Source organism: Sciurus carolinensis, chromosome 12, assembly GCF_902686445.1.
Source record: "Sciurus carolinensis chromosome 12, mSciCar1.2, whole genome shotgun sequence".
NCBI lineage: Eukaryota > Metazoa > Chordata > Mammalia > Rodentia > Sciuridae > Sciurus > Sciurus carolinensis.
This window is the reverse complement of record NC_062224.1, coordinates 96,858,494-96,886,118: the sequence shown is the minus strand read 5'-3', so window position 1 is coordinate 96,886,118 and position 27,625 is coordinate 96,858,494. Positions and strand designations below refer to the sequence as shown.

The 27,625-nt window shown below is 34.2% G+C and overlaps 1 protein-coding gene across 1 annotated transcript in view; it reads right to left on the bottom strand.

Moving 5' to 3' along the window:
* Positions 1–27,625, bottom strand: part of Brinp3 (BMP/retinoic acid inducible neural specific 3) — a 410,156-nt gene that overhangs the window by 15,236 nt on the left and 367,295 nt on the right.

Here is a 27,625-nt window from a genome sequence, read left to right as displayed (position 1 = left end):
ACCAAATTAAAAATTCAATAGAGTCACCAACAAACTAGACCATGTGGAAGAGAGAGTTTTAGGCAATAAGGCAGAATATATAATCTTGAAAATAAAGTTGACCATGAAGAATAGATGTTAAGAGACCATGAACAGAACTTCCAAACAATATGGGATAGCATGAAAAGACCACACTTAAGATTTATTGGGATAGAGGGATGCTGAGAGATACAAACCAATGGAATGCACAATCTTTTCAATAAAATAATATCTGAAAATTTCTCAAATGTTAATAATGAAATGGAAAATCCAATATAAGAAGCATAGAGGACCCTAAATAAACAAAGTTACAATAGACCCACACCAAAGTACATCATTATGAAAATACCTAACAAACAGAATAAACATAGAATTTTAAAGATTACCAGAAAAAAAAATGACAGGTTATATTTAGAGGGAAGCCAATCCAGATAGCAGATGATTTCTCAACCCAGACCCTCAAAGCCATTATACAGCAATATCTGAAAGAAAATATGTCAACCAAGATTACTATGCCTAGACAAATTAAACTTCAGAGTTGACAATGAAATAAAAACCTTCCATGATAAACAAAAATTAAAAGAATTCACAACTAGAAAGGCTGCTCTACAAATATCATACTCAATAAAATATTTCATAAAGAAGAAATGAAAAATAAAAGTGAAAACCAGCAATGGGAGAAATTACACTGGAAAAATAGTTAATCAAAGACTATATTGTAATCCATATTAGGAGAAACTAATTCAAATTAAAAACCACAAATAAATCAAAATGAAACAAAAATCATATCTGAATAACAATATTGAATATAAATGGCCTAAAGTCATCAATCAAAAGACACAGATTGGCAGATTAGATTTAGAAAAGAAGACCCAATAATATGCTGTGTCCAAGAGGTTCACCTCATAGGCAAAGACATACAAAGACAAGGCAAAAAGATGGGGAAAAAACATTATTCACACAGATATCAGAAACAAGCAGGGGGTTTATCATATCAGATAAAGTGGACTTCAAGCCAAAGTTAATCAGAAAGGAAAAAGAAGGTAATTTTATAGGAAATTTCCTTTGCTTAAGGAAATTTTATATCAACAAAACATAACATTTATAAGTATTTATGTCCCAAACAATGGAACATCTATGTATATCAAACCCTTCACAACCTCAAAACTCAAATAGATCACAACAAAATAATACGTGAAAACATGGATGAATTTCTAGAGACATATGACCTACATAAATTGAGCCAGGAGAACATAGAAAAATCTAAACATACCAGTTTCAAGTAATGAAATTGAAGACGTCATAAAAAGCCTATAAAAAAAAGCATAGGATGAGATGGATTCTTAGTCATAGCTCTAAGTGACCTTCAAAGAAGAACTAACACCAGTTCTCCTCAAATTATTCCATGGAATAGAAAAGGAGGGAATACTTCCAAATTCATTCTATGAAGTTAGTATCACCCTGATACCAAAACCAAAGACAGATCAGGGAAAGAAACTTCAGACTAATATCCTTGATGAACATAGACACAAAAATTCTTAATAAAATGGTGGCAAATCACATACTAAAACATACTAAAAAGATAGTTCACCACAATCAAGTGGAGTTCATCCCAGGGATGCAAGATTTGTTCAACCTAGGGAAAAAAATAAATGCAATTCATTACATCTATAAATTTAATGACAAGAATCACATGATTATCTCAATTGGTGCAAATAAAGTGTTTGACAAAATTTAGCATTCATTCATGCTCAAAACATTAGAAAAACTAGGGGTAAGTAGGAACATACCTCAACATTGTAAAAGCTAAATACACTAAATTGAGCCAACATCATTGTAATTGAAGAATAATTCCCTCTAAAATCTGGAACAAGATAGGGATGCCCTCTTTGTCCACTTCTATTCAATAAAGTCCTGGAAACTCTAGGCAGAACAATTAGTAGAAAGAAACTAAAGGATATGGATAGGCAAAGAACAATTCAAACTATCCCTATTTGCTGATGACATGGATTCTATATTTAGAAGACCCAAAAAACTCCACCTGAAAACTCCTAAAACTCATAAATAAATTCTGCATAGTACCAGCATATAAAATTGACACTGATAAATCAAATGTGTTCCTATCTATCAGCGATGCATCAACTTAAAGAGAAATTAGGAAAACTATCCCATTCATAATAGTCTCAAAAAATAAAATTAGATTGGGAATCAATCTAATTTGTGAAAGATCTCTCCAATGAAATCTATACAATGCTAAAGAAGAAGACACACAAATGGTATGCCTTTACGCCATGTACAAACAGAGAAACAACATGTATCCCATTTGTTTACAATAAAATAATTAAAAAAAAAAAAAAAGAAGAAGACATTAGAAAATGGAAAGATCTCCCGTGTTCTTGGATAGGCAGAATTAATATTGTCAAAATGGCCATACTACCAAAAGTGCCATACAGATTTAATGCAATTCCAATTCCAATTCCAAAGATGTTCTTCATAGAAATAGAAAAGGCAGTCATTAAATTAATTTGGAAATATATAAGGCCCAAAATAGCCCATGCAATCCTTAGAAAAGTGATGCAGGAGTCATCACAATACCCAACCTTAAATTATACTACAAAACTATAGTAACAAAAACAGCATGATACTGGCATAAAAACATACATGAAGACCAATGGCATAATACAATTATCTTATTCTAGACAAAGGTGCCATAAACATACATTGGATTAAAAAGCCTCTTCAACAAGTGGTGCTCAAAACCTGAAAATCAAATGTAGTAAAATGATATTAACCCCAATTTCCCACCCTATACAAAACTCAACTCAAAGTGGATTAAGCATCTTGGCATTTGACTAGTGACCCTTTGCCCACTACAAGAAAAAGTAGACCCAACTCTCCATCACGTTGGCTTAGGAACAAACTTCTTCAACAAGAATCCAAAAGTGCAAGATGTGAAATCAAAAGTCAATAAATGGGATGGTTTCAAACTAAAAAGCTTCTTCACAGCAAAGGAAACAATCAAGAACGTGAAGAGAGAGCCTACATAATGGGAGAAAATCTTTGTCACCTGCACCTCAGAGCATTAATCTCCAGGATTTACAAACAACTTAGAAAACTTCACACCAAAACAAACAACCCATTCAATAGAAGGACAATGGAGCCGAATAGGCACTTCACAGAAGAAGAAATATGAATGGTTGAAAAATATGAAAAAAATGTTCAATATCTCTAGCAATTAGAGAAATGTAAATTTAAACTACACTGAGGTTCCATCACACTCTAGTCAGAATTGCAATTACCAAGAATAGAAGTAACAATAAGTGTTGGCAAGATGTGGGGGGAAAGGTACACTTATACATTGCAGGTGGGACTGCAAATTGTTGCAAACACTATGAAAGCAGTAAGGATATTCCTTAGAAAACTTGAAATGGAAGCACCATTTGACCCAGTTTTCCCACTCCTTGGTATACACCCAAATCCCTTAAAATCAGTTTACTACAGTGACGCCACACATCGATGCTTCTACAATAGTTGTATTATGGAATCAACCAACCCAGATGCCCTTCAACTGATGAACGTGAATGAAGAAAATGTGATACATACACACAATGGAATATTACTCAACCATAAAGAAGAATGAAATTATGGCTTTTGCCTGTAAATTGATGGAACTGGAGACTATCATGCTAAGTGAAATAAGCCAGTCCCAGAAAACCAAAGGTCAAAAGTTCTCTCTGATGTGTGAATGCTAAGGCATAGTATGGTGAGGGGGGCAGATAATAGTTCATTGGATTATACAAAGAGGAATAAAGGGAAGGGGCGGGGAGAATAGAAAAGATGGTAGAGTGAATCGAATGTGAACTTTCCTACATGCATACATAAATACACAACCAGTGTAACTCCACATCATGTACAACACAGAATGGGATCCTGAGTTATATTCCATGTACATATAATATGTCAAAATATACTCTGCTGTTCTTTATAATTAAAAAGATCAATTAATAAAAAAGATTGTGGTTCAGTCTTGACAACCCAATTATAAAATCAATAAAATAGTTAGTGGTAAAATAAATTCATTTTTTCTATTTCCCCTGACATAAAGATAAAATAGTGGGCTTTTCATTTCAATATTAGATGAAAAATTACTCTATTTTTAAATATTGTGATGTCATTGTGCTTGTTTATTCATATGCAAAATCATGTGCTCACTTACTCATATTCTCAAAAATCTCTTACTTTTTTAAAGTTGTTATTGTAAAAACAAAATTAAAGACTATAAAATTCCAAATGAAGAGAATTTGTCTTTTGAATTTTTCAATATCTATTTTATTCATTCCCAGAGAAAAAGCTTGACATGGCACCATGTTTAACAATCTAACTGTTTCACTTATTTCTTTTTTTTAATTGTTAAGGCAAACATCTGCATACTGGTGCAGCACCAAAAGAGAATGAAAACATAATACTTTCACCTTCATTCCAGGATCATACCTATCATTTCTATCATTCCAATGCCTTTCAGTCTACTTTTATTATTGATTATTCATGTGACATGGTTCTTTGAATTCAATCCATATCTTTCAACTTTCTCTACTTTATCTCAAATTCGAAGCATGGTCATGTCTATTCCCAGGACTTTCATAACCATTTATTTCCCATCACTCCCAAGATATAGGTCCAGATCAAATATTTTTATGAATTTTAAACCCGTCTATGTCACTGGCCAATCAGATGAAGGCCCCATAAATACTACTAAAACACACGCCAAACAAGCGAATGATCACCTGCACCTCAAACTCTTGCATCTCACTGCTTTCCCCTACTCATTCAAGTTAGTTCTAAATTTCTATGTGCTACATAATTTAAATATTTCACTAAGCACAACACTACCCAAGCTAAAAATCTGAGACTTGCACACCATGCTTGATTTTCAACCTCTTCAAAATGTGAACACTTATAATCCCAGTGGCTGGGGAGGCTGAGGCAGGATTGTGAGTTCAAAGCCAGCCTCAGCAACTTAGCAAGGCCCTGAACAACTCAGAAAGACCTTATCTCTAAATAAAATATAAAAAAGAGCTGGGGATGCGGCTCAGTGGTTAAGCACCCCTGGGTTCAATCCCCAGTACCAAAAAAAAAATCAATGCCACTTTAACATTTCAACTATAAAACATAAACTATTAATTTACAAGTATTGTAGGATCTCTATCCATAATATCTTGAAGATATGCTGTCTGCTCACTACCCCATCACGTTGTTACTTTACCTCTGTAATGAAACTTTCTCTTTTTTCCTTGTTTGCCATTCCTTCACAGTCAATTCTACATGCAGCTCTTGAACTTCTCTTACCTGTAATTTAGTAGTACTATCACCTCAGAAAACAACCAAATCACAGGCTGACATAACACACCCTTTCCAGGCTATTGAGATCCTCTACTTCACCAGCCTATTCTCTCTCCCTTCTCTAATTGCCTCATCTTCTACTGTTCATTTTCATTTCACTTAATTTTAAGTCAGTTGGCACATATTTTGGATGATTTTGGTTTTTGTTTTTCTTTTGTTTTTAAAGGGACCCATAAGATATTTAAGTTTGAGAAATCTTAGTAATCTTTAATTTTAAGCTGAACATTCCATAGTCCAAGTTCATGGAAATCGCTCCCAAATCCCATTCCCCAGTATGATTAGAACCCGTACATCTTGTAAGCCTTAACTTTTTAAGAGGTAACTGATGAATCACCTCTTAAAATACCCCTTATGGACCCTCAAGAATTAATCAGGTTTTCCTCTTAGGTGCTCTGAATTCTCTGTATGAGGATGAATTGCTCTGTATGAGAATGCTAGCAACTAGAGTAAGTTATCTCTGTATTTAGCATCACTTATTACAATTATCTGCTTATCTTGTGCTTCCCTTCAAGAGAAGAGCAGGTGTTTCTGAACAAGATTTATGTTCAGTACAGCAGATAGCACAGGTTAAATATAAGACAATCTTGATAACAAATGACAAGACTTTGGTGACCAGTGAACTCATGCTTTCCTGTTCACACAAGAAAACAAAAAACCTATAAAGCACTAACTATGGTTATAAAAAGGGTAAAGCACATGTATTATATATACTACTCGTGCTCTTTAAATTGTTAAACGTTTTGAATATAGTAAAAAAATAACATCTAGTCTATGATGTGAATATCAGTGTTGTGGTTTCCAAGTGTGATTGTGCACAGGGATCCTTTCGGAGAACTCATGTGGTCATTGCTTTCATGATATAGATGAGATAAACATGAAGTCATTTTGTAAACAAAGAAACAAACTAAAAAAAACCTACGATATTATCTAATTCAAAAATTTTAACAAAAATGTGATGGTTTCAGAATAATCAATGGTATTGACAAACATTTAAAAATTATTTGCTGCCCTGGAACCAATAGGGGCTAGGGGCAGCTTTCTTCGGAAGTACTGCATTATCAAGTTCCTCCAAGACTTCAGGCTACTGAAGGCTGGGAGGTGATACACTGGAAATCTACTGGGACACTATAAGCCAATAAAGGAAATCTGCAATATCTCAGATTCCCACTGACATCTGACCAATATGAGAAAACAAGGGAAGAAAATGTCCCAAACAAACCTAGATACTACATCAATAAAACCCAATGACAGCACAGCAGAAGAAATGTCAGAAAGGGAGTTCAGAATGTACATAATTAAAAAAATCAGAGAAGCAAATGAGGAGATGAAAGAGCAAATGCAGGCATTGAAGGAGGAGATGAAAGAGCAAATGCAGGCATTAAATGATCGCACCAATCAATAGTTAAAAGACCAAATACGGGAAGCAAGAGATCATTTTAATAAAGACTTAGAGATACTGAAAAAAAAAAACAAACTGAAATACTTGAAATGAAGGAAACAATAAACCAAGTTAAAAACTCCATAGAAAGCATAACCAATAGGATAGAACACCTGGAAGACAGAACCTCAGACATTGAAGACAAATTATTTAATCTTGAAAACAAAGTTGGACAAACAGAGAAGATGGTAAGAAATCATGAACAGAATCTATAAGAACTATGGGATATCATGAAAAGGCCAAATTTGAGAATTATTGGGATTGAGGAAGGCTTAGAGAAACAAACCAAAGGAATGAACAATCTATTCAATGAAATAATATCAGAAAATTTCCAAAATCTGAAGAATGAAATGGAAAACCAAGTACAAGAGGCTTATAGAACTCCAAATACACAAAATTACAACAGACCCACACCAAGGCACATTATTATGAAGATACCTAAAATACAAAATAAAGACAGAATTTTAAAGGCCACGAAGAAAAGAATCAAATTACATTCAGAGGGAAACCAATAAGAATATCAGCAGATTTTTCAATCCAGACCCTAAAAGCTAGAAGGGCCTGGAACAAGATTTACCAAGCCCTGAAAGAAAAATGGATGCCAACCAAGAATCTTATACCCAGCAAAACTTACCTTCAAATTTGACGATGAAATAAGATCCTTCCATGATAAACAAAAGCTAAAGGAATTTATAAAAAGAAAGCCAGCATTACAGAACATTCTCAGCAAAATATTCCATGAGGAAGAGATGAAAAACAACGATGCAAATCAGCAACAGGAGGCGCTAGCCTAAAGGAATAGCCAAATAAAGGAGAAACCAAATCATGTCAAAAAACAAATATGAGTCAAATGACTGGGAATACAAATCATATCACAATAATAACCCTGAATGTTAATGGCCTGAACTCGTCAATCAAAAGACATAGACTGGCAGATTGGATTAAAAAGAAAAATCCAACGATATGCTGCCTGCAAGAGACTCATCTCATAGAAAGAGATACACATAGACTAAAGGTGAAAGGATGGGGAAAAACATACCATGCACACGGACACAGCAAAAAAGCTGGAGTATCCATCCTCATTTCAGATAATGTGGACTTCAAACCAAAACTAGTCAGAAGGGATAAAGAAGGACATTACATGCTGCTTAAGGGAAGCATAAATCAGCAAGACATAACAATCATAAATATCTATGCCCCGAACATTGGTTCATCCACGTACATCAAACAAATCCTTCTAAATTCCAGAAATCAAATAGACCACAACACAATAATACTAGGCGATTTTAACACATCTCTCTCACCACTGGATAGATCTTCCAAACAAAAATTGAATAAAGAAACCATAGATCTCAATAACACAATCAACAATTTAGACTTAACCAACATATATAGAATATACCATCCAACAAAGAACGAATACACTTTCTTCTCAGCAGCACATGGATCCTTCTCTAAAATAGACCATATTTTATGCCACAAAGCTATTGTTAGCAAATACAAGAAGATAGAGATACAACCTTGTACTCTATCAGATCATAATGGATTGAAATTAGAAATAAATGACAGAATAAAAAACAGAAATTTCTCCAATACCTGGAGATTAAATAATACACTATTATATGATGAATGGATAACAGAAGACATCAGGAGGGAAATAAAAAAATTCTTAGAAGTAAACGAGAACAAAGACACATCATATCAAAATCTCTGGGAGACTATGAAAGCAGTACTTAGAGGAAGATTTATTTCATGGGGTGCATTCAAAAAAAGAAGTAGAAATCAACAAATAAACGTCTTGACACTACAGCTCAAAGCCCTAGAAAAAGAAGAGCAGACCAATACCAAAAGTAGTAGACGACAGGAAATAGTTAAAATCAGAGCCGAAATCAACGAAATCGAAACAAAAGAAACAATTGGAAAAATTAACAAAATAAATAGTTGGTTCTTTGAAAAAATAAACAAAATTGATAAACCCTTTGCCACACTAACAAAGAGAAAGAGGGAGAAAACTCAAATTACTAAAATTCAGAATGAACAAGGAAACATCACAACAGACACGAGTGAAATACAAAACATAATTAGAAGCTATTTTGAAAATCTATACTCCAACAAAACAGAAAACCTCGAAGACATCAACAAATTTCTAGAGACATATGAATTACCTAAACTGAACGAGGAGGACATACACAACTTAAATAAACCAATTTCAAGCAATGAAATACAAGAGGTCATCAAAAGCCTACCAACAAAGAAAAGTCCAGGACCAGATGGGTTCTCAGCCGAGTTCTACAAAACCTTTAAAGAAGAGCTCATTCCAATACTCCTCAAACTATTCCATGAAATAGAAGAGGAGGGAACCCTACCAAACTCGTTCTATGAAGCCAATATCACCCTGATACCTAAACCAGACAGAGACACATCGAGGAAAGAAAATTTCAGACCAATATCCTTAATGAACATCGACGTAAAAATTCTCAACAAAATTTTAGCAAATCGCATACAAATATATATTAAAAAGATAGTGCACCACAATCAAGTGGGTTTTATCCCAGGGATGCAAGGTTGGTTCAACATTCGGAAATCAATAAATGTCATTCACCATATCAACAGACTTAAAGTTAAGAATCACATGATTATTTCAAAAGATGCAGAAAAAGCATTCGATAAAATACAGCATCCCTTCATGCTCAAAACACTAGAAAAAATTGGGGTAGTGGGAACATTCCTTAACATTATAAAGGCAATCTATGCTAAGCCCATGGCCAACATCATTCTAAATGGTGAAAAACTGAAAGCATTCCCCCTAAAAACTGGAACGAGACAGGGATACCCTCTTTCACCACTTCTATTCAACATCATCCTTGAGACCCTAGCCAGAGCAATTAGACAAACCAAAGAAATTAAAGGGATACGAATTGGAAAAGAAGAACTCAAACTATCCCTGTTCGCTGATGACATGATTATATATTTAGAGGAACCTGGAAATTCCACCAGAAAACTTTTAGAACTCATAAGTGAATTCAGTAAAGTAGCAGGTTACAAGATCAATGCTCATAAATCCAATGCATTTTTGTACATAAGTGATGAATCTTCAGAAAGAGAAATTAGGAAAACTACCCCATTCACAATAGCATCGAAAAAAATAAAATACTTGGGAATCAATCTCACAAAAGAGGTGAAAGACCTCTACAATGAGAACTACAGAACACTAAAGAAAGAAATTAAAGAAAACCTTAGAAGATGGAAAGATCTCCCATGTTCCTGGATAGGCAGAATTAATATTGTCAAAATGGCCATACTACCTAAAGTGCTATACAGATTCAATGCAATTCCAATTAAAATCCCAATGATGTACCTTACAGAAATAGAGCAAGCAATTATGAAATTCATCTGGAAGAATAAAAAACCTAGAATAGCTAAAGCAATTACTAATAGCTAAGTAGCAAGAACGAAGCAGGGGGTATTGCAATACCAGATCTTCAACTCTACTACAAAGCAATAGTAACAAAATCGGCATGGTATTGGAACCAAAATAGACAGGAGATCAACGGTACAGAATAGAGGACATGGACACAAACCCAGATAAATACAATTTTCTCATAGTAGACAAAGGGTCCAAAAATATGCAATGGACAAAAGATAGCCTCTTCAACAAATGGTGCTGGGAAAACTGGAAAACCATATGCAACAGAATGAAATTAAACCCCTATCTCTCACCCTACACAAAACTCAACTCAAAATGGATCAAGGACCTCAGAATCAGACCAGAGACCCTGCATCTTAGAAGAAAAAGTAGGTCCAAATCTTCAACTTGTTGGCTTAGGATCAGACTTCCTTAACAGGACTCCCATAGCACAAGAAATAAAAGCAAGTATCAACAACTGGGATAGATTCAAACTAAAAAGCTTTCTCTCAGCAAAGGAAACTATCAGCAATGTGAAGAGAGAGCCTACAGAGTGGGAGAATATCTTTGCCAACCATACCTCAGATAGAGCACTAATTTCCAGAATCTATAAAGAACTCAAAAAACTCTACACGAAGAATACAAATAATCCAATCAACAAATGGTCTAAGGAAATGAACAGACACTTCACAGAAGATCTACAAGCAATCAACAGATATATGAAAAAATGTTCAACATCCCTAGTAATAAGGGAAATGCAAATCAAAACTACCCTAAGATTTCATCTCACCCCAATTAGAATGGCGATTATCAAGAACACAAGCAACAATAGGTGTTGGCGAGGATGTGGTGAAAAAGGAACACTCATACATTGCTGGTGGGGTTGCAAATTAGTGCAGCCACTCTGGAGATTCCTCAGAAAGCTTGGAATGGAACCACCATTTGACCCAGCTATCCCACTCCTTGGCCTATACCCAAAGGACTTAAAGTCAGCATACTACAGAGATACAGCCACATCAATGTTCATTGCTGCTCAATTCACCATAGCCAGATTGTGGAACCAACCTAGATGCCCATCAGTTAATGAATGGATAAAGAAACTGTGGCATATATATACAATGGAATATTACTCCACAATGAAGAATGATAAAATTATGGCATTTGCAGGCAAATGGATGAAATTGGAGAATATCATGCTAAGTGAGATAAGCCAATCTCAAAAAACTAAAGGACGAATGATCTCACTGATAAGTGGATGAGGACATATATTGGGGGGTGGGAGGGGTTAGCATTAGGTTTAGGTTTAGGGATAAGGAGTGTGGTAAGAATGAAGGAAAGAAGGACTATATAGAGGGAAAATAGGGGTGGGAGGGGTGTTTGGGAAAGGGAAAAAAATAATGAATCAAGCATCATTACCCTATGTAAAAGTATGATTACACAAATGGTATGCCTTGACTCCATGTACAAATAGAGAAACAACATGTATCCCATTTGTATACAATAAAAAAAACCTAAAAAAAAAATAAATAAATAAATAAATAAACATTTGATGAAAAAAATATTTGCTAAATAAAAGAGATGAAAATAGGATTAAAAAGAATATTAAAGAGATAGTATTTGGCAAAATTTAGTTTATGTAGAATCATCCAAGGATGAAGTTGCCCTTACAGAATATTGACAGTGAGCTCAGACCTCCTGCCAATTCATATTTGTAGCTACTCTAAATGTACCAAGACCCAGAAGGTAATGCTGTTTGGAATGAGAGACAATTAAAATTCTCTTGCTCTGATTCCATGATTAATAAGAAATCTTATGGCAGTTATTTGATTTCTCACATAAATTCTCTAAAGTACAAATTCAGCTGAAATCATGCAAGTGTTATAAGTCATGTGTCAGCTATGCCACCAAATATCATTATGACATTCTTGGACTGTAAATGATTCTTTGGGAATCTGCTTGACTGATGCAAACTGGTTACCTTTAAGGTACTAATACAAATGGAGAACCTGGAGCTCACCTCTGGTCAGAAACTGGATCATTGAAGCAAAAAAAAAAAAAAAAAAAAAAAAAAAAAAAAGCCATTTGAAATTCCCTTTCAGTATACTGTATAGATCACCTTCATCTACTAAAAATAATTTGGAGGTCATATTCTCAGTGCTATGGCTTTATAAAACACCACCTGGTACTAGGGGTAAAGTCTGATACTCAGAATCATTAACTATAATTACCAAAAAACCATGAGAAAAGAATGGATATACCCGGCTCTCTCCAGTGTTTTTTTCTACGGTAATATGCATATCTTATGGGTGTGTGTGTTTTCACTGGTGCAAAATTTGTACAGCAATTTAAGGAATGAAAACTCACAACTTTACAGGTTGACTCATTTCACATACCAATACAAGCAGTGAACTATGGTACATTTTCACATGATTGTGTTCATCAGGAAGGAAGGCTATAGAGGTATTGTCTTCTAATTTTCCTAAAAATTTAATATTACCTTAGACTTGTAGAAAATAAAATGAACATGTATCAAAGAACTGATTCAAAGACAAAAGCAATCCAGTACACTTTCTCTGCCCTCATTTTCCAAATGATCCTAGAAAATAATGAGTTAGGTTAAATGACCATCCCACATCTATTTAGAAAACAAATAATATAGTCAACACTTTCACCCTTGGGTTCCCAAGCAGACCTCCATAATGCAGAACATTTCTTTCACCTCAGTGATAAGACTTTCTATTAACCAAAATATTATCTGATTGGGAAAAAAAATGAGTTACTCTGGATGTTATCAGCAATGACATGAATAAAACGGCTATTCAAAATATACCCTTCTCTCTTACTTGCAGTGTAAACCACAAAATACAAATGGGAGTCTCTTATCAACTGTCAGAAAGATAGACAGAGACTTGAGTCACTGCAAGAGCTTAATATGTCCTGCTGGCAGAGAGAAAAAAAATCAATAGGCTTATTCCTTATTGTTTCCAATTCAGTCTTAATTTAATGTTTGAACTATCTATCAATTTTCAAATCTTTTGCTTATAGTACAATTTAAAATGATCTTTATTTTTGTCTTTATTTATTGACCTTGTTTTAAATTAGTATTATATCATAGGTTCATGATGAGTCTGAAGTGAAACAATAAAGGTAAGGAATTTAGAAAAGTACATGTATCCTAGTAGACATTCAATCATAATATACCACTTTGGTAGAAATAAGTCCTCACAAATAGCATTTCTCTATTATAAAATTAAGGCTTAAGTACAAATAAATAGGTTTTGGTTTAGACACAAATTAATTATTTTAAGAGCACGATCAAAGGAAATCTTAACATCAGTTTATAGTTAAACTGAGAATATCACCAACGACTTTCTATTCTAATAGGCAGTGTTTATGTTACATTTTCTCAACTCTATTTCTAATACAGGCTGTTTCCTTTTTAAAAAACATTTTTAATGTTATTGTATTTTTTAGACCTTTATTTTAGTAATATATTTTTATGTGGTGCTGAGAACCAAACCCAGTGCCTCACACACGCTAGATAAGTGCTCTACCACTGAGCCATCACCACAGCCCCACAGGCTGTTTCTTTATAAAATCTTGTAAGACAACCACAGTGCTTTATTTGGAATCAGACTTGTTTATGTTGTGTGTGTATGTGTGTGTGCACAATTTGAGGACAGAATATTAAATATAAATAGTAAAGATTCCAAATCATTTTCTTTGTACCCTTTGCCCCTACAAAACACAGTGTACTTGTTTCTCATCAAAACCTTAAGAACAAGCTGGAGATATGGGTCAGGTAGTAGATTGCTTGCCTTGTAAGCACAAGGCCCTGGGTTCAATCCCCAGCACTGCCAAAAAAAAAAAAAAAAAAAAACAAACTAAAGGCCAGTCACTATTTTATTGGTTATTAATTAGGAAAATGAGAGCAAGTTAAGTTGCACCATGGGTAATCTATCTGTCAAATCCAAGGGGTAGGATATTTTACAAAACAACTTCAAATATCCAATGGCATCAGGAGTAAAAAGGACGGACAGAAAAATTCTTATAGAACATAACTACTAATGAAATGAATAGACTCTCTTTGGATCCTGCATTTTAAGAATTACGAGGAATTGTTTAGCCTACGGGGAACATTTAATATTGCCTGGGTATTAATCAGTTCTAGTCATTAAGCTATGGTTAATGCTATTGTGGGATAATAGTTATTGTGATGGCATAAGGTAATGTTCTTTTAGCATTTTAATTTCTGAAATGCACACAGAATTTTCCACAAACAACAAAAAAGAATTTTGCTTCAAAACATCCTCCCCTCTAAAAAAGTGTAAAGGATAGATAAAACATGTTTAAAAATGTGAGTCTTGGTTGATGCTGGCTAATTAACACTGGGGCATCAGGTAAAACTCTACTTTGAATGTGTTTGAAAATTTCACATGAAAAGTTGTTAATTAATAATGATTGAATGTGGGCTCTTGAAGATTAGCATACATGTCTTTTCAGTTTTTCAACAATTATTTCTAGAGTAGGAACTTAATAAGTAGTCAATTGTATGTATTGTTATATGCATATTTTCAATTATCCTGGTACAAAATTCCTATGGAAATTTATTAAACCCAAGTGTTGAAAGATTCATACTGCAACTGTTAAACCTTTAACAGTTTAAATTATTTCATTGGTGATAACAATGAGAAAATTCTAACATGGAACAACTACTTTATAAAAAAAAAATAAGCATTTTAGTTTCATATACTGCCAAGGCATTATACTGGAAGGTCAACTATATTTTGCATAAAGTAGTAGGTTAAATATCAAAAGTATTGACAATCGCTTCCTTTCACCAACCATAAACTGATTTAAACAAATAATAATCTTTTGAAAATAACTGTTAAGATTATAGTGTTCCTATGCCCAAAGCACAGTTTTTTAAGTCATAAAGAAAAAGTGGAATTTGTGCTTTTGTGCAGAAATTTCATGAAACATGCAACATTCAAATTCATTAAGCAAAAGAGAACATGATGTAATCAAAAGTATTTCATATGCAAATAGCTGAATATTTTGTAGCTTCAACTCATCCTTCGATTTCTCTTCAGGTAACTACTTCATAAGTAAAATCTCATTTATCTTACTTGATTTTTGAATCAGAACATCTATTAAGAGCAGTAATGCAAATGTGTTCTTTTGAAATTGTATTTAGTCCCTTCTGAATGTTATGTTTATACCAACCGCTGACATTGCAAGAACACTTGAGGACACTTTACCCCAGGGTGGATATCAAGTTACATAGTAGTCATGCTACTTTGAATCTAATTTTCCAAACAAATTGCAGAAAGGACAGCAGGTGTTTTTGTCTAACCCTATTGGTTATGATTAGCGATATTACAAAACTATGAAAATTAATGTTGACATACCACTTTGAAAGCTAATTTTCTTGTGTGTGTGACATGCCATAGCATATCTGAAATGTGTGTATTCCCACTTGCCAGAGTAACACATTTTTTTGTTAGAGCCTTTGGTTCTGAAAGCAAATGTTGTCTACTTCAATCAATTTCCGGTTATTAATGGTAGCTTTTAACTACATTTGTGAATGGCACATACTTTCAATTAGTATTTTTCAGGAGCTACATGACATTTATTCTGAGGAGGGATTTAAGGCTGCCAAAATCTATTGTAGCATAAGATCATTTAGATAAAAATTACCAAGTATAAACAGCACTGTACACAGATTTTGAGATCAACTTCTTTTCCCCTCTGATTTTATACTACACAGGAGATGGTGAAGTTAACTAGCCTTAGTGGCATGGATTGAAAATAGGAATAGAATTAACAAATTAACATTGCTAAGATGCATAGTAAAGCTTCCCCAATGGCTCACAACTTGTGAGCCAGCACATTTGATCTCTCTCTCAGGTGATTCCTTAGAGAAGCATGCATACTTCAAATCTTGCTTTCCTGTTAATATCTAAGAAAGTCAAACAGATAGATACATGGAATATGTCAGAAATTCAATTTCATCCACTGCATCCATAAATAACAAGAGCCAGGAAGCAAATTACTCTTAACTAAACATACATGAAAACTACACTAAGAAATATGTCACCTTTGCTTCCCCACAGTTCTCACAACCTGACCACTTAGGAGCTTCTCTTAAATGTTCAAGAAGAATTTTAACTCAGAGCTTTTCTGCATCTCTGTCCCAAGAGCAGAGAGTATTGGGGTGGGGTTCCTGGCTGATTCTTCTTTAACTGTTTCATCCTTCCTCTCTCATAATTTCTCACTAACAACAAATAAAAAGCATAGATGGTTCTTTTCCATGTTCTTTTTTTTAAGATGTCTGTGGAAAATAATAACCTCAGTAGAACTAGAGACTTTGGCACTACTAAAGGAGAGTACTATTGTTTAATTTCCAGGGGAAAGGAAGATGTATATTATTCAGGGCATGTTCCAAGAATGTGATCTTGAAATATTTGTCAATTTTAAAGTAAGAAACATCTTTAAGTATTCACACTGAGCCTCATCACATTTGCTTTATTTTAAAATTTCCTCCTGAATAGGCCTTTCATTCTAAATGTCATAGAAATTGAAAAGAGAATGTAGTGTCTTCTGTTATCATTGCATCATTCAATAGCATATTATTTAGTCTCAAGGTGTAGGAGTAGTTTTTGTTTGTTATTTTATTGTTGATTTCTAATTGCATTCCATTATGGTCTGATAGGATACAAGGTAGTATCTCTACTCTGAAAGAAGTATTAAGAGGAAAGTTCATTGCATTAGCTCATACATTAAAAAAATAAAAATTCAACAACTAAATGACCTAACATTACATCTCAAAGGTCTACAAAAAGAAGAACAGTTCAACACCAAAAATAATAGGGGACAGGAAATAATTAAAATCAGAGCTAAAATCAATGAAATTGAAACAAGAGAAACAATTCAAAAAATTGACAAAATGAAAAGTTGGTTCTTTGAAAAAGTAAACAAAATTGATAAACCCTTAGCCACACTAACAAAGAAGAGAGAGAAAACTCAAATTACTAGAATTCATGATGAAAAAGGAAAGTTCACAACAGACACCACTGAAATATATAACATAATTAGAAGCTACTTTAAAAATCTATAACCCAACAAAATAGAAAATACAAAGACATTGACATATTTTTAGAGACATATGATCCTCCCAAACTGAATCAGGAAGACATACACAATTTAAACAGATCAATTGCAAGCACTGAAATAGAAGAAGACATCAAAAGTCTACCAACAAAGAAAAGCCCAGGACCAGGTAGATTCTCAGTCAAATTCTATAAGACCTTTAAAGAAGAACTATTACCAATACTCCTCAAGGTATTCCAGGAAATAGAAAAAGAGGGAACCCTTCCAAACTCATTCTACGAGGCTAGTATCACTCCGATTCCAAAACCAGACAAAGACTCATCAAGGAAAGAATACTTTGGACCAATATCCTTGATGAACATAGATGCAAAAATCCTTAACAAAATACTGGCAAATAGCATACAAAAACATATTAAAAAGTTAATGCACAATGATCAAGTGGGGTTTATCCCAGGGATGCAAGGTTGGTTCAACATCTGGAAATCAATAAACGTAATTCATCACATCAATAGACTTAAAGTTAAGAATCATATGATTATTTCAATAGATGCTGAAAAAGCATTTGATAAAATACAGCACTCCTTCATGCTTAAAGCACTAGAAAAGTGGGAATAGTAGGAACATACCTCAACATTGTAAAGGCTATCTATGCTAAGCCCAAGGTCGACATCATTCTTAATGGAGAAAAACTTAAAGCATTCCCTCTAAAACTTGGAAAAAGGCAGGGATGTCCTCTTTCACCACTTCTATTCAACATCGTCCTTGAAACACTAACCAGAGCAATTAGACAGACCAAAGAAATTAAGGGGTACAAATAGGAAAAGAAGAACTATAACTGTCACTATTTGCTGATGACATGATCCTATATTTAGAAGATCCAAAAAACTCCACTAGAAAACTTCTAGACCTAATAAATGAATTAAGCAAAGTAGCAGGATATAAAATCAATGTTCATAAATCTAATGCATTTCTATTCATAAGTGATGCATCCTCTGAAAAAGAAATTAGGAAAACCACTCCATTCACAATAGCCTCAAAAAAAAATAAAATAAAATACTTGGGAATCAATCTAGCAAAATAGGTGAAAGACCTCGACAATGAAAAGAACACTAAAGAAAGAAATTGAAGACAACCTTAGAAGATGGAAAGATCTCCCATGCTCTTGGATAGACAAAAATAATATCATTAAAATGGCCATACTACCAAAGGAGCTATACAGATTCAATGTGATTCCAATTAAAATCCAATGACATTTCTCATAGAAATAGAGAAAGCAATCATGAACTTCATCTGGAAGAATAAGAAATCATGAATACCCAAAACAATCTAGAGCAGGAAAAGTGAAGCAGGAGGTATCACAATATGAGATGTTAAACTTTACTACAGAGCAATAGTAGCAAAAAAGGCATGGGATTGGCACCAAAAGAGACAGGCATATCAATGTTACAGAATAGAAGACACAGAGCTGAACCCACATAAATATAGTCACCTCAGACTAGATAGGAGCCAAAAACATACAGTGGAGAAAAGACAGGCTGTTCAACAAATGGTGCTGGGAAAACTGGAAATCCATATACAGTAAAATGAAATTAAACCTCTATCTCTCACCCTGCACAAAACTCAACTCAAAATGGATGAAGGACTTAGGAATTAGAACAGAGACCCTGCACCAAACAGAAGACAAAGTAGGCCCGAATCTCCATCATGTTGGTGTAGGATCAGACTTCCTTAACAAGACTGCCAAAGCACAAGAAATTAAAGCAAGAATCAATAAATGGGATGGACTCAAACTAAAAAGCTTTTTCTCAGCAAAGTATACAATCAATAATGTGAAAAGAGAGCCTACAGAATGGGAGAAAACATTTTTCATATGCACTTCGGATAGAGCACTTATCTCCAAAATTTATAAAGAACTAACAAAATTTATGCCCAAAATACAAAGAACCCAATTAATAAATGGCTTAAGGAACTGGACAGACACTTTACAGAAGAAGACACACAGGCAATTAATAAATAAATGAAAAAGTGTTCAACATCTCTAGTAATTAGAGAAATGCAAATTAAAATAATTCTAAGATTTCATCTTACTCCAATTAGAATGACTATTATCAAGAACGCAAACAGTAATTGATGTTGGCGTGGATGTGGGGAAAAATGCACACTTTTCATTGCTGGTAGAGTTTCAAATTGGTGCAGCCACTCTGGAAAGCAGTGTGGAGAATCCCCAGAAAACTTGGAATGAACCCACCTTTGACCCAGTTATCCCACTCCTCAGTTTATAACTGAAGGACCTAAAATCAGCATAATACAGTAACGCAGCCACATCAATGTTTATAGCAGCTCAGTTCACAATACCTAGATTATGGAACCAACCAAGATGCCATTCAACAGAAGAATGGATAAAGAAACTGTGGTAAATATATATATATATATATATATATATATATATATATATACAATGGAATATTGTTCAGCCATAAAGAAGAATAATATTATGGCATTTGCAAGTAAATGGATGGAGTTGGAGAATATCATGCTAAGCGAAATAAGCCAATCCCAAAAAACCAAAGGCTGAATGTTTTCCCTGATAAGTGAATGATGATATATAATGGGGTAGGGGGGGTGGGGAGTGAGAGAAGAATGGAGGAACTTTAGATTATATAAAAGGAAACGAGGAGGGTATGAAAAATCATGGAATGAGACAGACATCATTACCCTATGTGTATGTATGATTACATGAATAGTATGAATCTACATCCTTCACAACCATAGAAACAAAATTATGTACCCCATTTGTGTACAATGAATCAAAATGCGGTCTATAAAATTTTTTTTAAAATAAATAATTTAAAAAAGAGAGAAAGTGGAATGGAGTGGATATTTGGTAGTCCAAGTACAGAAACTAGGCATGGGAAGAGAAGGAGGAAGAAGAGGAGGAGGAGGAGGAGGAGGAGGAATGGGGTCATAATGTTTAAGTGAAGTTGCTGCTATTTGCTAAGAACTGTTTCTTCTATATTTCAGAGAATCTTCTGTAAGTTGAATACAAGCAAATTGGATGGACTCTACTTATGTGTGTCTACCGCATGTGCCTATTTTACAAATGTTCTAAATAAATAAATTTGTGCATTCTTCAACACAGTTTATCAAGTGCGTGCTGTGGACCACAACCATGAACGAGTGAGATGAAAATTCCTGTCATCATTAACCTTCTAGTGAAGAGAGACATTTAAAACCAGACATGAGGAAGCAAGGGCTGGGAGCAATTCTAGATAGGAAAACCTCAGACAACAGCCAAATGTTATCAAGAAAAAGGGAAGAGACCAGAGAAGCTAATGCAGAATGAGAGGGAAGGAAATCAGGTGAGCTGAGAGAGTAGCAGGAGTGATTACACAGCACGTTAGAAGTCACTCTCAGGCTCTGCACTTCTGAGCCATAGGAGATGATTAGGAGGCTGATCTGAGGGGAGTGTGGGTGCTACTTTAGTGTAAGTGGAATGCCAATGTATTCAGAAGAGTCTAAAGTAAAAGCACATGTGTCTGTGTGTGCTCACACACACTGTGGCAAACTTATTTCTAAAATATTTGAAAAGAACAGACAATGGTTGTTCTCTTTTGGATAGTACTACTAAGCCCTTAAAAACAGACTTTTAATAGTTACTATTACCTAATTGATAAGCACTGATTTTTAAGGGTAGCATATAAGTATTTTCTGGCAAAATTTTAGTTTCTAGGTATAACGTAGAGTTTTTAAGCTAGAAAGAAATTAAAAAATATTCTAGTAAAACTTAGTTTGTGTTATCAGTGAGGGACTTTCTGGGGAGATTAGTGATATAGCCTCAAACATCACAGTTTTTAAACCCTCAAATGAAGGCCAGGACAGGATCCTTCCAGATTTCACCTCCATCCATTATTCTGCCATTTTATTAGCAGCATAGTACAGATCCAGACCCCGTGTGTGTGTGTGTGTGTGTGTGTGTGTGTGTGTGTGTGAGAGAGAGAGAGAGAGAGAGAGAGAGAGAATCTGGCATGCTCCCATGGAGAATTTGAGTAATTTGCTACTGTTATTTTCATTTTCTCATTTGTAAATGGAAGTGTTTCTACTTAAATCCCATGAGTTTTCATCCAACTCTATTTTTCTGGAATTCTGGAAGTCAGGAAAAGAGTTAATGCATAAAACCTTATTAAAAGTTTCTCAGTAAAAGTAAACTATGTGGTTGCGATTTAACAAAATAACAATTTCATGAGAGATTGGATTTTCTTTCTTTTCCACAGGTATTTTAATCAGACTGGTTTTGGGGTGGTGAGATTGATTGATTGTTTTTTAACTTTGTGTTTGTGGGCACTGAAGAATATGGAAAATAACAACACTCAAGGAAAGGGAAATGACGGCCCCCAGGGAGGAGGGAGGACAGTGGGTCCCCAAAGACGTTAGGTAAACATCAGACCCTGGGCACTGAACTTTCATACCATCCCATTGACAATGAGTACCCAGAGGAAGGAGGTAAACACTAGACTGGGCTCTAGACTTTCATCCTTTCCAGTACACTGAGTCCTGGAGGGCAAGGAAAACAAATGGGCTCTGGACTCTGGATTTTTATCCCAGTGCAATAGGTTTCCAAGCTTTTACAACTGTTTTCCTGAGTTAGATTTTTACCTGCACACCTAGTTTCTTGACTGCCCAGCCAGCACATCCCAAGTCTCTAGTGATTAAGTCCCACTAAACATTCTGCTATGATTAACTCTCATTAAGACCTATAAAAATAGACCCACCGTGTAACCAGTCACCATTTTCTCCCCTGAAAATAAGCCATGCGCCATTCCACTCCTGCTTAATAAAGACAGCTTGCTGATCTGAGGCCTGCTCCTGTTTTCGGTTATTTTTGCTTACAGGCACAGAATGTGCGACCTCAATGTATAAACACTGCATATGAAGACAGTGAAATCTAAGGCACTTTACATAAGCATATAAAGATGATTCAGAAGAAAAGGAGGATTAGGAAGAAAAGGCTAGAATGAGGAAGGATAAGGAAGAGTTGGAGAAGAAGGAAGATTGGACTTAATCGATGATCATGTTTTCTAAATTTCATCATAACTAATTGATGAAGTTTATATATCTTCAATACACAATACACAATACAATATTCAATATAAGTATCATTGTATAATAATTTCCACAAATTGTCTAACAATGATGCTATACATTAGATTCTCATAACTTTTTCATCTTTTAATAGAAAACTCATACTATTTGATAATAATTTTATGAGGAAAAAATGTTGTTATTTTCTTTTGACTTGAAACATTGTGCTTTGACTACTGAATTGAGGGTTGTATGTTTGATTTAATCCCTGGTTCTTTCCTGAGGAATATAATGTTTCAGTGTAATTCTCACTAAAACAACTTACAGCATTGATATATGATGACAGGTTTCTTCCAATTTAGAGGAATAGGAAGAGGTTGTACTTTAGATTATATACAGGAGGGATATATATGTGGAGAAACTAAAAATGAGAAGTAAAACATTTCTTATAAAAAATTCAAATACTGTTAGGAGACTCTAAAGAGATGCTTGGATTCTCTAGAAGAGGGAAAAGCATGAACCAGATTTAAAAATTCCCTATGTTCTCATTGGCTTACTGATTTTGTCTCACAATGCAAAACTATAAATAGACTTAATTAAATATTTCAGTGCAAAGACGAAACAGTGTAAAATATATAGGCTATGCTGCTTGACTTATCACATAAAACAAGAAATTCACAATATACTAAGACATAGAAACAGACAATGATTTCAATATCATTTCAGTGAATGTCCCATTATTATTTAAAATTAGTATATGTACTTATGAACCAAAAATCATATTCTCAACAAAAATTTGGCATTGTTTCAAAACCAGTGGCATTATGAAGGTATGGCTAACTGAAGCTAAAGAAAGAAAAAAAAAAAAAAAAAGGCTTTACATGCCTCCAGACTTTAATGTCAGCAAACTGAAAATTTTTCAATTGTATCCAATTATGCTGGAAAACTCCACATTCTACTCCAAGTTGGTAATAGTCTTGTGCACTGAGTTAAATGTTTCACCCTGTTTAGTTAAGTAAAATTACTTGCCTATTAAGTCAATAGGTTCAATTTTCTTTTTCAAATCATGAGACTTTATATATTTTTATTCTATAAAGTTTCCAAGATTTTGGAACTTGCCTTTAATTTTGAAGTCATTAAAAACAACTTTTATTTCTTGAGCTATTTCCCACCCAAACTTATTTTAGACTTAGTATGCAAGTCCATTTAAGTTGCTCCAACCTGAGATACCTCTCCAAACTCCAGGTACAGGAGGTTTCTCAATTTTTTTTTTCAAATAACAGGAATAATATAGAAAGAAATTACTGCCCATGATTACTGCCCCTGATCTCTTGATTTCAGAGCTATCTCTCCATAGTCTTTCCTTCCCCTTGATTTTCCTTCCACTTTTTATTATCTCAAAGTCGCAAAATGGGTCTTGCTGCTTGAGACCCAATGTCCATAATGAAGGTAAGAGGAGCAAGAGGCAGAGTAAGCCAAAGCTGTGGACTTTCTTTCAGTAAAGAGAAGCAATCTCAGAACCCACCACACAGACTTCAGTGTGTGTCAGATTGTGTCACATACCCATGCTAATTTCAAGGAAAATTGGGAAAGCAGCTTCATTTTAGTAGATTGTGTTGAACAAAATTCAGGTTATGTTAGCTTTAATGATGGATCTGTGACTATTGGTTTGGCATCTAATGGAAAATAACACACACACACACACACACACACACACAATGAAATAACTGAACATGTGCACTGAAGTGACTAAGCTCTACTTTGAACAGGCAATATAATACTATAATGCACTACTCAATACTTCCTTCCCATAAAACCAGATTCTTCCTAAAGGCACAGATAATGATATTTTCCTCAGGTAAGTAAGACATCAATTAATTTGAAAAGATCCATATATACATGAAAGTGGTAAGAAGATTAGAAGATAGGAAAATTTTTCAATAGAGAAATAGAATCTAAATTATTCTTTAATTTATAAGATCATTTAATAAACTTTATTAAGATGATATTTTTGAATTTCAGACATATTCATGAATTCAAGTATTTTTAATCAGGTCACTTCACGGTCTTGCTGGGTTTACTTGCCCATGAGAAAAGCTATGTTTCTGTATTAATCATAAGAGTATCTGATCCTTTAGTGTATGTTGAGATAAGAACAGAAGAATCAAATTGTACTTGCAATCTGTGTTTTGATTTTGTTTTGTACCTAAACAAACAAAAAATTCACTTAACATTAATTTCCTTGTTACATTATCAGAATTAATATAAAAACACTCACTTGTTTACATATCATGACTTCTTGACAGTTTCCAAATTTTTTAAGATATTGCGATAGATTAAACATCTTTTTAAAAATCTCTCTTTTTCTTTAGACATTTGTTTCATTAAGGTTCACTCACTTATGCTTAGTGCAGGTGTCTATATTTCAGGAAATGTTTTACAAATTTGTTAAGGAATATTACCAGGAAGAAATCAGATGGAGAACAGGCAAAGAAGCATGACAGAGACTTCCTTGCAGTTTATTTTGATTGATTGAATAAAGCCTGGCATATGTACTTCTGTCTTATAAATTCTCCTAGTTAAGAGCCCCAGACTCTCCAGAGGCAGCAGTCAAGATGCAGGACTGTAGAGCTGTACAGGAAACCACCCAGCTGAGGATGCTTGTGGGCTACTTCTCAGTGGTGTGGTCAGGGCCAGTGCCACTGGATTGTGTCTGCTGCTCCTCAAATAGCAGCGATTTGTTGGCTTCATCATTTTGCAATAGTAGTTTTTTTGTAAGCCCATCAAATCTAACAAGCACATATTGCACTACTGCATTCTCTTCTTCCTTCAAACTACTAAAAGTTATTTTGACTTCTTTATTTGATCATTTGAGGAAAAGGCAGTTAATTGTTTTCTCTGGTCATTAGGAAAAGTAAATTTGAAAAAAATTCAAAGGCTCGTCAGGAACAACTAGCGATTCTGAATTCTAACAATATAAAATTCCGAGCTCATTTCTTCCTCATTCCACTTTAGCATTAGCTTTCTTGTACTACAACCGTATTTCATTGTAGTTGATGCACAGTAAACTATTTCAAAATGCAATTTTACTGTGCTATGAAAAAGAACTAAAAAAACAACTCGTACGAGGTATATGTATTAGAAAACATAACATTAGGAAGATGTGTTTCAACAACTATGGCATGCAGTAGTGTCACAAAGACAATATTTTCTTATAATGCCAAAATTTAAATAGAATTCTACAAACCTAGTTTTTACTAAATGTAGAATTTCCCAAAAGTTGGTTGTTTTTAAACAAAATAAAGCAACTTTGCAAAATAATATTTGGAATAAACACACATAATGCCTACAGAAATGCATTTCTAGGTCTGTGCACAAAAAGAAAAAAAAAGCATGAACTATGTAAACTATGGCATATCACACAGAACTGAAATTAAACTTGAGAAAATGAAAACAAGACGTTTAACATAGCACAACATGTTGCTGACCAAGAAGTCTTAGATGACCTGAAATGAAATTATATACAAAATTGTGCATAAGTCAGGTGAACTGCCAAAGCAGAAGAGAAGTCCCTAAAGGCAATAGTCTATTCCACCCAAAACAAAAAAAAGCAGGAGCTGTGGTTCATTTTGTTAGTGGAAGATTGCAGCTAACGTTATCATCAAGAACAGAGCAAAATGGTGTTCCATTTCTTAAGGATATGATGAAAATGAAAATAATATATATTAATATGAGGGAAGACAAATATATTTGATAAATATTTTTAAAATGAGCTAAATTACTGTAGAAGTAAAACCACAGAACAAGGACCTGGGGGTGAAGCTTAACAGGTGGAGTACTTATTTGACTTGGGTGAGGCTCTGGCTCTGGGTTCAATGCCGAGAACCATATTTAAAAAAAAAAAAAAGGTAGGGGGGTAAATCATATATTAAGGGACCCTAAACAGAAAAAGAATGTGTAGTGTTAAAAAACAAATTTGAAGCTAGATGTAATGGTGCACAACTGTAGGCCCAGCAACTCTAGAGACTGAGGCAGGAGGATCAAAAGTTCAAGGCCAGCTTCAGCAACATAGGGAGGCCCTAAGCAAATTAGCAAGATCCTGTCTCAAATTTTTAAAAAATAAAATAAAATAAAAAGGGCTGGGGATGTGCCTCGGTGGTTAATTGCTTCTGGATTTTAATCCCAGGAGCCCCTCCCCACAAAAACCAAACATTTGAATGAATATCAAATAATGTCTAAAATCAATATGCACAGAAAATTCCACTGAAATGTGTGTATTTATAGAAATCATATTTCTAAAAATAAATGCTAAAATTCATATCACCTTGGTCCCTCTAATTTGAAATATATAAAATAAAAGACAAAATCTGAATTAGTAATTTTTGGAAAATTTGCAAATTTTGTCAGTGACATCATTTTAAATAATATTATGTGGGAAAAATAAAAACAGGAAGATTATTAAATGAATCTCAGTTGGTTTTTGTAAATTCCAAGTGCCTATTATACCATAAATTCATAAATAATAAATTATATAAAATTTTTAAAAATGTGGGTGTGCTAATAAGTACAGCAAAGGTTTTTTAAAAACATAAATATACTGCAGGTTGAAATAATCAAAGGAGATGGTGCATAAACAGGTTCATGAATATAATATAGTGCGTGTGCCAGACTGTGAATCTTATTTGTGTCCTGACACTTAGCAGATTCAATAGGCAAGTGGGTCAAAGCAACCACAACCTGACAATGACTATTATACAATTTTTCACCCCCAGGGCAGGAGACTGGCTTGTTTGCGCTTTTTATAATGCTGCCTGTTGACTCAAAAAGAGTGGGACTCTCGGCTCTGGGTTTCTCAGCTGTTAGGAAAACCTGCAACATGTAAGGCATCTAACTGGAAAATCTTGTATGAACTGGTGGCATATGGAATTAATGAAAATATACTAACACCTTCATTGCTTGCTGTGATATGAATAACAAAATCCTTTGTCTTGAACTCAGGAGTTTTGTGGTTTCTGTCAACATCCTTGAGAGGTAACAAGCTAACATATTAGCTTTCAAATAGAGTAAAATATCAGAATCCTGAGCACTTCCCTTCTTACCAGTTACTAAATATTATTGTTTCATATTTTCAGTGTCTGGAAATACTAAGAACTATTTAGCATTAAGGAATA